At 47.7% G+C, this 13,326-nt stretch overlaps 1 protein-coding gene across 2 annotated transcripts in view; it reads left to right on the top strand.

Moving 5' to 3' along the window:
* Positions 1 to 12,775: 12,775 nt before the first annotated feature.
* The window catches only part of CREB1 (cAMP responsive element binding protein 1), a 38,333-nt gene continuing 37,782 nt past the window's right edge, over positions 12,776 to 13,326 (top strand). For both annotated transcript variants that reach the window (XM_027637445.1, XM_027637444.1), the window contains exon 1: positions 12,776 to 12,987. The gene's annotated coding sequence lies outside the window, so the exon portion shown is untranslated. The remainder of the gene's footprint in view (positions 12,988 to 13,326) is intronic.

The raw sequence follows: 13,326 nt of genomic DNA, 5'->3' as shown, positions 1-13,326 counted from the left end.
CACCCAAGAAAAAAATTGTTTGAATGAATCTCATGAAGCTTTGCAGTGACAGAGCAAGGCATCAAAATATCTCAATTTTCTTCAAAACAGATTTTTTGGTAGTTGCATTGGATATAAATGGAATTTTTTTAGAAAGGGTGAAAAAACTCCAAGCCATGAGGATCTGTACCAGCCAAACAATCTGGACTGATCTGAACTGCTTTTTCCTGACTTGGTCAGAAAATGCACTGTTGTGTGACTCCACAGATTGCAAGGGAAAAACCACACAGTAAGAAATTACTGGGTTTTTTATGAGCACAAATCCAGGTGGAGAAGGTCAAGGGTAGGAAGGCAAATAAAGGGGACCTGGTCTGACCAAGGTTACAGCAGATGCTATCACCAGTACCCACGTTTGGTTGAAGCAGTTGGTCAGTGCTATCACCTCAGGACAGGACAACAGACACCAGGAGTTAGGAAGGAGCAGGAGGTGAAGGAGCAAGATGTAAAGGAGCTTGCCTCTGCCTTTAGGCCTTCACCTTTCCTCACTGCAGTGAAAGCAGGACAGCAGTGCCTAGGCCCCAGAGAGCAGCCTGGAAGTGTGCAGGCTGTGCTAGCAGCGTGAATCCCACACCAGAGCAGGCTGCAAGCCATTTTCTTTTTTGTGAGCGCAGTCTGCTTCACGGGAACAAGGGAAATCTCCAAACTTGGAACACAACAAAGGCATCAAGCAAAGACACGAAAGTATTTCCATTTATTTCATTGCAGATAATGGGTAGCAGCTACCACTCTGAGATCAAGTCTTGCTCTGCTGAAGACCTCCAGCTGACACATCACCAGTCATTTTGCAGCCTGCCATTGAACATATAGGTCATTATACCTCTTTTCTCTGCTATTTGCAGCCTTAGGACTTTTTGCTTAGGCTGCACATAAGTTCTTGTTTGAAAGATTTAAAAGGAGAAAAAAAATAACAATCTTGATCTCCCAGAAGCTGCCTCATTGCTGGGGAGAGAGACTGTGCTGGTGCCCCAGCAGGGTGCACACTTAAAGAGAATTATCAGTGTAACTCAAGGCCATGCATTGTACACATGCTGGTGTTCCAAACCCCAGATACCTATCTCACCCTACGTACTTCCAGGCATGGTACTCCATTATTTCTGTTGCATCTTACATTAAGCCCATCTTAAGCAGGACTCAAAGAGTTTGATTTTACTTGCAGGTAGTCCTAGGAAAATCTAGTGATTAACCAAACCTTTTTTCATAGTAGTTTTTCTTACCTGTAGCAATAACACCTGTGTTTCTGTAGCTATGAAATATGGAATCCCAGAGGCACTACCAACCTTTGCTGATGGGCTCAGCTTTGGCTATAGTCAAGTCTGTCTTGGAGCTAACTGGCATTGGCTCCATCGGACACTGGGGAAGCCTCTGGCAGCTTCTCACAAAAGCCACCCTTGTAGCCCCCTACTACCAAGACCTTGCCATGCAAAACCTCTCTTCGCTCCAAAAGGCAAGACCAGATCTCCAGGGAAAGGTGACCCCTGCTGTGGTAAAAGCTGACAGAAGAGTTTTGGGACCGCTGGTGTTCCACAGACCACTCGGCAGCCACCTCTGCCCCGCACTGCACAGCAGCATGGAGGAGAGCTTAATCCAAAGTCTGCCTTTTTCCAGTTGTATCCTTTGTTCAGATCAGAAATATCACCTCTCCCTACAAACTTTTCACCACTTGAGACACCTCTCCACAGACATGTCATGAGAGAAATGATGGGGAAAGGAATGGTCAAAGAACACTATTACCAGGATTTTTGGCAGCTGAGCTATCATTCCAAATGGCAGACACTGCTCTGAAGCACCGATGGGCTCATGGCAGCATAGCAGCCCATGCTGGGTGGGATGTCCTTAGCAAGCAGGGATCCTGCACAAAGAAACCAGTGCTGGGAAAAAATAAATTTCCCCCCTAAATGTGTCTGACCTGGGGTAGTTCATGTGAGCCAGCCTAATAGAGTAGACACCATTGCCCAAATTTTAACTTGGTTAAGTAACTGGCATCCAGCCCACTACCCTCTGCAGATGAAGCTAACCCCAGGTTATCTGGCTTCACAGCTGTTTAACCTGAGGTTATTCCTCTTGGACTGAGGTTTGCATGCTCTAATAGAGCTCTGGCTGTGCTTACAGAAACAGCATGTTTCTGTTAACTAGGTGTTAGTGCTGTAGAATGGTGCTTTCTCTTGCATTTTCGGGTTTCTGTGGCTCCCACTCTTCTGCCTTGCTGCGATTTTTGTGTCAGCCAACTCATGAAAATCTGGCACTAAAATGGTACTGTGTTACATTGTTTTCTCACTCTATAGTTCACGATCCCTCCTGTTCTTCTCAAATCACCATTACCATAAGGGCTGCCAAGCCTCAAAGACAAAAGCAGCTTTGGGATATTTATCCCACCTTCTTGTTTGACATGTAGTTGATATTGTAGCCATGACAGAAGTGGCAGTGAATGCAAGCCCAGAGAATGAGAGAAGGATGCAATTAATTGCTTAGGAATACAAAAAATTCTGTAACTCGGGGCAGGTCTCATGTCCACCATGAGAACCTGTGGTGGGAGACATCAGGAGCAAGGTCAGACCTGGCTATGGCTTTGCAAAGGACAAAGTTCCTACTGTATCTCCATTTTGCAGAAATCAAGATTGATCCAGATGCAGTTCACCAGAAACTCTGTATTGCAGCAAGAAACTTGGATAGGCAGTGCCTAATTTGTTCCTTCTCTGCTAAAAGCATCCACGAATGAAATCAAATTGGATCTTTACATTGGTTTTAATTGTTTGCTTATGCTCTCAAAATAGCTAAATATATTTGGCAGACTGAGACAGGTGTGGTGGGCACAGAGCTAGAGATCACCTATGCCCCAGAGCTAAATAAACATGAGGAAATATTATCCACTAAGCACCCTCAGGTGCCCACATGCTGCATCCAAATGCAGCAGCATTCTTGCTCCTATTCTACTTAATCTCTTCCTGCAGATAGAAATGGGCAGGAGAGTTCGTCTCCTGGAATAACTTACTCTCCAGTCAGAGCAGACTCTTTCCAAGGTGACGCTATTCAAATTAAACCACAAATCTTCTCTTCTAGGGATAACACTCTGCTGCCTTCCCAAACCTGTTCTCGTTTTCTTTTGACATTTTGACGCCATTAGCCTTCCACAAGCACTAGCACACACAGAGAGATAATTCTGTTAATTTTATCGTTCTTGGAAAGGCACAGAACAGCCTAAACTCAGCCAAATGCTTGGCTTTGCCTTTTCCCCATCACATAATATCCTTTTGTATATAGCTCTGCATGGTAACTCATTTATATCAAATCTTACCAGTTAAGGGAGAGGGTAAAGGGAGGTAATCAATAGTTATCTTGCCAAGATCTGCAGTCAGTAGCCTCCAGGTTTGCTGAGCGCAGGGCCAGCTCACAGCTCTGCCTGCTGCCTGGCCAGGGCACTGCTGAGGAGCCCAGGGCTCTGCACCCACCATCGGGCAGCAGGGACGGCCCACATGGACAGACAGACACCTGTGGAGCACCTCACAGCCGGCTTGGCTCTCTGAACACCACCAGCATCGCGGGGCTGCTGGTGGTGGGTGGGTGTTTGGATACACAAAACCTTCGTACCCTTGGGATTAGGGGGACTGCAGAACGGGAGGGAAGCATGTGTTTCCACAGCTGCATGAACAGGGGCTTTCAAAAAAAACCGATGCTTTGTATTTAAGCTGAAGTGAGGAGCTGCTCTTCAGACACTAATTTCTCGAGCATATTTTCATGCAGACTGTCCCAGGGCCATTTCCCCAGCCCTCAGCAGCAGCTCACTGGGGCTGGCTGGGAGCAGCCGACAAGGCAGGTAAACATCGCAGCATCAGGAGCCCCTGGGCAACACTGAAAATGCTGTTGAGTATGTTCCCAGCAGCGGCATGTGAGGGTCTCTTCAGTGGGACTGGAGGTCATCATCCCAAAGAGGGGGACACCAGGTCAGACAGGGACCTTGGGGCCGGCTGGAGGCCACTTCCCACATCAGCCCTCACCTACCCCCTGAGGATCACCCCCAGGGAGAGAGACAGAGGGACAAAGCAAACATTTGTACCCCAATTAACTGACTAAGATTTTTTAAACTAGCAGATCCCTTCTCTACACACAGTTTTTTCTTCAAGTACGGTGTAGAAAAAAATCGATTTGTTTTTCTCAGTCCAATTCCCTTCTGTCTAATAGGTCTGTTGTAAACGCCAATTTTACTGTCATTTACACTGTGCCCATCTGAGCTATTTTATCAATAGTTAAATAAGAATACTTTAAAGTAATGTGATTTTTTATTTGAATTCCAATTTATGTTCAGATGGTTTGACACAAATCTAGTGAGGAAGGCTCACTATTTTCGTAGAACAAATTAAATTATATGTTATATAGCCACACAAGTAAATATGTTACATCATTGGATAAATAAATACTTGTGGTCAGATACAGTATCTCATTCTTACCTAACACATAATAGCAAGGCTATTGGAAGTATTGTACAAATCACTATGCTTTAATAGTTAGCAGTCCATGAAAATCAACCTTAAAGACAATAGGCAAGAAAAAGCACACACACAAAAAAAAGCTAAACCTAGTTGTCCGGATCAAGACTTCCTGCTTGCCGGTTTATCTCTGATTCAAAGCAGCTTAGACTCATTTTCACTTAAGCCAGTGCCTGTGGGCAGAGAGGTCAAAGTGTAATTAGTTGTGCAGAAGATGGCGGAGGTGGATAAAATGTGATGATGGACCCTGCTGGTAGAATGGATGATGAGGATGGAGATGGACAATGGCAATGTGCCACCAGAAACTGGGTACAGTTAAAGCTGCAGAGCCCAAATTAGTACCTGGACAATCAAATGGCCAAAATCACCCATTTGCAGGGAGTTTGGGAGAGAGCATTGATCTCAGTTCAAGTTGTCAGATAACGCTTTCCTTCTGACTGTGGAAGAGAAAATCAGTTCTTTTTAAGCTGATAAACACAGCCCAGCTGGGACCCAATTTGTTGTTTGGATATTACAGGCTGAGAGACAGACTGGAGTCCTGGCATGTTTTAAAGAAATTGTGGCTTCCTCATGCAGCTAAATTAGTAATAGATAGCACACGCCTGTGATGGAAACCGAAGAGGGCTAATGGTAATCCTTCTTCTCTTCCACCCACTGTCTTTTTTTCCCCTCATTTTGCTTCTGATCAATCTGCATTACTTTTTAAATGTTTTTACTCTTTTTTTTTCTTTTCTGAACAACCTCTTCCTCCTTCCCATAACTCTTGCAACATGAGTTTATAGTAAGCTGCTGAATGTACCTGGACATTTGTTAAACCAAGACTGTGAGATAGTGATCCTGAAACCAAGCACCACACACAGGCTCTCCTCTTTCTGCCACCACCAAAATTATTCACCAAATTAGTGTTTCCTAGCCTCTTGATGTGTAAGACTTATTTTTTCAAAGGTGCAAGTCAGTCTAAATAATATTTTCTATATGATAGGAACTGACTCAAATCCAGCAGGCTGTGCTGATAGAAATGGGCTATTTACCAGCAGAGTAATGTAGAATATACCACCATCAACAGCCATCTTTGACCTAAAATGTAGGCACTCAGCACCAAAGTTGAGGGTATTTCCAGGAAGTATTCTATAACAATTTACCCTTCTCTTCCCTTTTCACTCTCATACCCTTTACTGTATTTGGTTTTGTTTCTCATTTCAGCTTTGATTTCTACTGTGCCTCATCCAACAGCTTTTTTCTCCATGTGCAGCAGATGAAATCCCGTTCCATTTTGAAAGGAAAAAATTTCCAACTGGCGGGTTACTGGCAAGCCCCAACTCCTCCTGCCTTATTCAGGGCCAGTGTGGCCTCATGACAGCAATTGCTTCATGGCATGCAGGGTCCCAGGTATATCACAGCACCAGGTCAGTATCCCATTCATATTATATTTGCCATGTCTGGTACTTTACTGCATGCTAATAATACCAGTCATCATTTTTTTTCTAGCTCTTGAAGCAACAGAAAGTTTTTGAGTGTAGCTGGGCCCACAAGCCAGGAAGTATGTGATAAAAGGGCTTAATAGACATGAAAACAGTCACCACTGTTTGGAGCATTACCAGGTATTTACAGCATGTCTAAGCTCCTCTCTGGTCACCAATTCATTTCAGTTCTCCCTTCTGTGTGACAGTCTGTCACATGAAAACACAAGATGCTCTTCAAAGCTTATGTGACCTTTAGAGGTTCAGCCCAAAGCAGTTTTGCTGACATCTGGCACATGAGGGACTTTCCATGAGGTGGGATAACAATAATAACCATGCTTCTGCAGGGCCAGCATCTGTGGATCCTAAGGCAGGGAAAACTGCACAAAGGAGGGAGGCAGACAGACCATACCTGAGCTGGCACTGCAGACCTGAAGCTAAGTCACACCTTTGCCAAGTCACAGAGAGGACAAACATAAGGGCAAAGGAGGCAGCCTGATGGGAAGGAGGTTTAGTGAGAACACAGTTCTTCATTTATCTTTGGATAAGGAGTGGGGGCCCCCAGAAGCCTGGGACTACGTGAGCCAGAGTGTCGCAACGAGAAGACACTGTGTGAATAATTTGCTCTAAATTCTCAGAACAAAGTAACCAAAATGAGAAATGGTTAAGCAGGGCTCGAGCACAGTGAGAAGGAATTCAGCTTAATGAGGAAGGCAAAGAAAAGTGAAGCTAAGTGGCAAGAAAACAATTACTTCCAGGAGGCACCTCTCAAGGATAAAAGGGAAAGCCTAGACTTTTCCCTAGTCTGCATGGAGTTGTTCAGATAGAGGGCTAGGCTGGGCTTGCGGCAGTGTGCTCGAGGAGCCAGAAGATTTATTTTACTGGCTATCCTCAGAAAACACAGCACATTGTCAAAGTGTCAAAAAGCTGCTTGTGCTCATCTGTTCCTACGCTCCTGTCCTTGAAACATCTCCTCTGCTTCTGGGAGGGATGATATTTGATAACTCAGAAATGGGCTGTTACTTAGCACAGAATGTAACCAAAAGCCTTTGGAGCTCAGCATTTAATTGCTACACTGGCCAGAGCGAGCAAACCCTGCTGCAGCAACCTGCAAGTTGGGGAAGCTCCTCTGCTCCACATAAGGAGAGGTATGGTGGGGAACGACTGAGTCCCTGGCTCTGGACAGAGGATTTCCCTTCCCCAGCTGCTCCGTCAGTGGAAGAAACGTGATGCTGCTCCAGCAGGATGGTGCAGCAGTGGGGCTCCATATTTCAAACAGCAGGAGTTGAGCAAAGCGACCAATTTCCTTGGGCTAATTGAGCATGCAATCTGCCTGCTTGTAAAGCCTGTATTTGGCCAGGAAGATTTATTACTTTTAGCAATGATGAATGTCCAAGAGCAGTGAGGGCAGACCTGAGCTGCAGATCATTAGTGTTAAGTGGGATGATGTTGAAAAACCATTTCTATTTTCAGTTACTTTGTTCTGAGTTACCCGGGAATTTAGATCTACTTCTGTAATAAAGTGCTCAGGGAGTCCAGTGAATCTTGTCCTCTGTGGCAGATACTAAACCTGTAGGGTTCTGTCCATATCCTGATGAGTAAGCAGTTGTAGCTAGTCTTGAGAGGCTATGAAATGATAGAAGACTGCTCTGCATGGGAGTTTGAAGTTAAGTCTCCATCTATCTCAGAAGCAGAGACCGAAATGGAGGACTGACATGCCTTTGTCATTGGGTTTCAGAATAACACCTCTTTATTATCTTCATTGTCCTCAGAAAGTCATCACCGGTTCAGAGCTTTGTCTGTGCTACTGAACAGCCACATCCATCACAGGAGAATGGAAGCACCCCCTGCCTTCTCCTACATCTGCTTTAAAATCAGTTGCTCAGTTCGTATAGGATGGAAATTGCAATGGAATACTCTGTACACTGAAAAGTGTTGGAAGCTTTATTGTCTAATGTAACATCTGTCCCCCTCCGCTTTCATTTTTTTGCAAATATTCTCCCTTTCCTTGGGAGAATATCCATTAGTGAATGCAGCTGCAAAACCCCAGAGCACATGCTGCCTTCTTTTCTCCCCAGCAGTACTTGTGCTTAATGTCATATCTGTACAAAACATACTCTCTGTGTCCCTGCACTGTCAGACCACACTGGCCCTCTAGAAATTGCCAGCGAGTGTCTGATGCTGAAAGATTATTTTGTTATAAATCATTCCCAAAGATGGCCATGGCCTGTAAAAAACTACTTTTGTGTTGCTATTTTTGCAGCTGTATGTAGACCGAAAATGCATGTGTGTCTGTGTTTTCACAACAAATATTATCTTGCATGCTACCAGTGCCAGCAGCGTTGACTGCTCCAGACTAACTCATGTACACTGTGGCTCTGCCACACCACACAGCCAAGCGCAAACCTTCCTTGATCTACATGTCACTCATGAGCCTCTACGAACCCTGGGCCACGGGCAATAAACTGCAATGCTGTATGCACACCCACTACCCAGGGTAACCAACCCGGAGGCTGCAAAATTAATGAATTTGTCTCTGAGGTTCAATCGTAAGAAAAGTAATTAATCTTGCTGGGTTTCACTCATTATCAAGCAAACTTGCGCTGAAAAATGAGAGAACTGCTGAGCATTCCAATTCACTCCCCAAGTCAGCCTCTTCCTGTTGGGCTTTGTGGGTAATTGGCACACTGTTACTTTCCCATTTTCTAGATTCCCCAAGACGCAATCCAAAAGGAAGGTGTCGATGTCAGGGAAGGGGGTTTTGCAGCTTAGGCTTTCACTCCCACTCCCAAAGAAGTTCCAGGTTTGCTTAGTGCCCTAGTTTGGCTCAGAAGGGAAGAAGGAATATGCAAAACAGCTGTCAGAAGGTTTCACAGCAGTTGTCTATGAGATGTTCACCCAGCCCTCCCACTGAGCAACTATGAGTCAAGGATGAATCCAGTTTCCACCCATCTATGGTCTAAGCCTCAGTGATGGCACAAGAGGTGGAGATACCAAAGACACACAACATAGGGTGTAATCTCAAATCCCTTCAGACATCTCACCTATCTGAGGCATCCGTTCTAGTCTGAGACAAATTGCTTTCTTGAGTAACTGTCTGTTATGTGGGGAGCCTACACTGGCTGGCAGAGAAGTAGCCACCGCTCAAGATGCCCTTTGCAAATTCATCGGTGGGCTGACAGACTTTCAGAGAAGTGCTGAGGAGTCGGCCAGGGAGCTGTAAGTGAGAGAAGAGCTGGCAAGAGTCAGCAGGGCACCAGAGTATCAGTCCTAAACAGGCAGCAGGATCAGAGCTGCACAAGGAGCTGTGTAGGTACATAAAGGCAGTCCTGGGGGCCTGGGGGACCACCAACGCCACTCTCATCACTCAGGCCAGGAGTGTTGCCCAGGTTTCTGATGGAAGCCATTTGCTGAAACCTAGTTAGTGTACTTTGGTCCTTTTGAGAACCAGAGTTTATTCCCTTAAAGCTTTGCTGTGATTCTTGCACAAGGGCAAGCAATCCAGTTCTGGGAAACATGCATGGGTGGAGAATAAACGTGATTTTGCTCATTTATGGGAGCAAAAAAAAGCTGATGCATTAACACAAAGAGCGAGGAGAAGGATGGGAAAACAAACAAAGAAAACCGTGAGTCAAGCAAGACACTCAGATGGCTACATTTGTTCTTCTCATTATAAATATTTTCTCCCAGAAAGTACTTTGCTCCTCCTAAAAGGAGCACAAAGGCTGAATCATTACACTTTGGTCTCAGAATCACTCCTTGAAACACAGAAGTTTTAGCAAAATGTCCTAATTTAGATTAATTAGAACATATTTTTAATTACCTAGTTCGATTTATGTGTGTACACGGTAACAAAATGTATAGAAGATACTTTATTAAACATACATTACAATATTAAAATCCTGTGCAATGCAGCTGGAGTTCAAATGTCAAAACACTATCAAAAACAACCCTCTACCTCAGTATCTAGTGAAATGACAAGGACATGATGGTTACACAAACCTTTTGCACCTCTACTGATGATTTGAAGTGAGAAGCTTTTCCATTCACCGTCAATGAATAGACCAAGTTAGGAACACTGATTTTAGATTTCTCTCCTGTCTCAAAGGTTTAAATGGTAGAAACATTCTGCTCCCAATAGCAGTTGTGAAAGACTTATTTAGTGGATGGAGATTTTCATATCCTAGCAGAGTCTAAAAGGGAAATTAATTTCCAAAAATTATACCAGCTGTACACTGGAGACAGGATTTGGTCTGAGCCAAAGGCGTGGCACAGGTCCACAACACCCGGGAGGAGAAGCGGATGGCAGCCAAGACTACACCGTGCTGCAACCTTGGAGCTCCCCTATCTGCAGGAAGGGCCGAGAGAAACAGTACAGCTGAAGCAGAAAATGAGCTGTGGCTCAAGCCATAGCATGTGTTGTCAATGAAACAATGTTTTAGCTGTTTCATCTGAGCTACCTTTTTTTTTTTTTTAAATATGAAAAGTGGATTCTTTTCAATTTATTTTAGAATAACTGTAATCAACAAAATCAAAGGCAAAGTAAAGCTGTAATTGCTCTCTGTGCTATGTCTTGTAATTTTTGGTGGAGATAGCTGACATTCAGCATAAGTGAAATAAGTTCAATGTTCTTGAGAAAACAAGACTTGACGTGAACTGAACTAAACAGCACACCAGTGCCATGCGACACAGTGCACCTGGCACCAGTGCCGTGCCAAGCCAGCTGCAAAAATGAACCAAATTTAGAGCTTCAAATCTTGTTATGTAGTGCCATCTTGAGGTCTTGGGAAATGAAAAGCAGCTTCTTTGGATATGGGTAATTTTTATCTGATTGTAGTTAGAGCAGTCCATTCTTCAGGGTGTATGATCAAGTGCATTCAGCTGTGTTTGTGAACTGGAGAAGATTGGGATGGACTCACCCAGCTGGAGCACCACTGTTTCTTTCCCTCCTCCCTGGTGGCCTCAACTATTTGAAAAACCTTTCCTAGAAACAGTTCACCAACCCAATGTTTAAAACCCCCGCAACAGATATCACGCTGGCATTGCAGATGAGACTGAGGACCACAGCTCCTTTTCTCTGACAAGACACAAACCCATACCATGTCCCTTGCCCCGTGGTGACAACCTCTGTCTCTCCTACGAGGTGACAAAGCAGGGGGCTGGTGCCAAGTGTGCAAACTGCCACCTCAGCCACAGAGAAGGGATGGGGTGGTTGGGTCTTTGGACGACACTGGGGGCCAAGGAAAGGGGTCTTCTCCAGCAGTGGGGCACCACAAGAGGGGATCCCCTCGGGCCTGGGGCAGTGGATCCCCCGTGTTGCCTGCGTGTGTGTGCAGGGACATGCCAGGTCCTTTGACATCATTTCCCACAGCATACTCTTGGAAAAGCTGGCAGCCCACAACTGGTGCACTCTTTGCTGGGTTAAGAGCTGGATGGATGGCTGGGTCCAGAGAGTGGTGGTGAATGAAACTGCAACCAGTTGGCGGCCAGTCACTAGGGATGTCCCCCAGGATCAGTGTTGAGCCCAGTCCTATTCAATGTCTTTACTGTTGGTGTGGATGAGGGGATTGAGTGTGCCATTAGCAAGTCACAACAACACCAAGTTAGGTGGGAGTGTCAATCTGCTGGAGGATAGGAAGGCTCTGCAGAGGGATCTGAACAGGCTGGATTAGTGGGCCGAGACCAAAGGCATAAAGTTCAACGAGACTGAGTGCTGGGTCCTGCACTTGGGTCACAATAACCGAGGTAGTGCTACAGGCTGGGAGCAGAGTGGCTGGAAAACTGCCTGGAAGAAAAGGACCATGAGGTTTTGGTTGACAGCAGCTGAACATGAGCCAGCAGTGTGTCCAGGTGGCCAAGAAGGCCAGTGGCATCGTGGCCTGTATCAGGAATAGTGTGGCCAGCAGAACCAGGGCAGATATTGTCACCCTGCCCTCGGCACTGGTGAGGCCACATCTTGAGTACTGTGTCCGGTTCTGGGCCCCTCAATTCTGGAAGGATATTTAGGTGCTGGAGCGGGTCCAGAGAAGGGCAATGGAACTGGTGAAGGGTCTGGAGCACAAGTCCTATGAGGAGCGGCTGAGGGAGCTGGAGTTGTTTAGCCTGGAGAAGACAAGGCTTGGGGGGGGAACCCTTATCAGACCCTACAACTACCTGAAATGTTATAGCCAGGTGGGGGTCAGCCTCTTCTCCCAGGTAACAAGTGACAGGACAAGAGGACACAGTCTTAAGCTGCACCAGGGGAGGTTTAGGTTGGACATTAGGAAGAATTTCTTCACAGAAAGAGTGATTAGACATCGGAACAGACTATCCAGGAGGGTGGTGGAGTCACCAGCCCTGAAGTGTTTGAAGGAAGGCCGGATGTGGCACTCAGTGCCACGATCTGGTTGACAGGGTCGTGTTCGGCCGTGGGTTGGACTCGATGATCTCAGAGATCTCTTCCAACCTAACCGATCCTGTGATTCCGTGGTGAACAGGGGCGGGGGGGGGGAACCGCGTCCCCGGAGGTCCGAGGGGAGCCGGGCGCGCGCTCGAGACGCTTCGGCCGCGCGCGCGCGCGCGCCCGGCGGGGGCGCCCCCGCAGAGCCCCGCTCAGCGCTTCCCGCGCGGGGCCGCCCCGGGGCGGAAGCGCCGCTCGCGCCTTCCCGCCGCCCGCTCGGCTCTTTCCGCCTCCCCCTCCGGGGCGCTTCGTTCGTTTCCGCGGCCGCTCGGCTGTTTCCGCGGGGGCCGGCGTCGCGCTCGGCCGTTCCCGCCGCCTGCCGGGCGCTCGGTGCTTTCCGTGAGCGCTCGGCGGTTTCCGTGCGGGGCCGGGCGCGCTCGGCGCTTGCTCCCTGGCTGGCGCTCCTCAGTCGGCCGCTGCCTGCCTGTCGCCGGGCTGGGAGCGCCTGTGTGTGTGAGTGACGCGGCGGAGGTGTAGTTTGACGCGGTGTGTTACGTGGGGGAGAGAATAAAACTGCGGCGAGATCCCAGGCGCGAACGAAAGCAGTGACGGAGCAGCCTGGTAACCGGTAAGAGGAGGACGGCGCCCAGCAAACAGGGGCGGGGGGGAGGGAAGGAAATGGAGCCCGACGGGGACCAGGGGAGCCGCCGGGCGGCAGGACGCGGGGGCCCGGCCGCGCACCGCCCGCGGGAGGGGCGCCCGCCTTAAAGATGGAGCCGAGCCCTGCAACATCCCCGCCGCCGCCGCGCCGCGAACAAAGGATAATGGCGGATGGGAGCCGGCCCGGCGGCGGCCGCCACGGCCGGGCGGCGGCTCTGCCGGCAGCCAGCGGCGGCGCTCAGCGCGGCGGGGAAGGGGCGCCGCGCCCCCCGGCCCCCGGAGGAGGCGGCGGAGGACGACGACGAGG

Source organism: Corapipo altera, unplaced genomic scaffold (assembly GCF_003945725.1).
Source record: "Corapipo altera isolate COAL_440 unplaced genomic scaffold, ASM394572v1 45, whole genome shotgun sequence".
Lineage (NCBI taxonomy): Eukaryota > Metazoa > Chordata > Aves > Passeriformes > Pipridae > Corapipo > Corapipo altera.
Note: the sequence above shows the minus strand (reverse complement) of the source record. Positions and strands in the feature narration are given on the sequence as shown.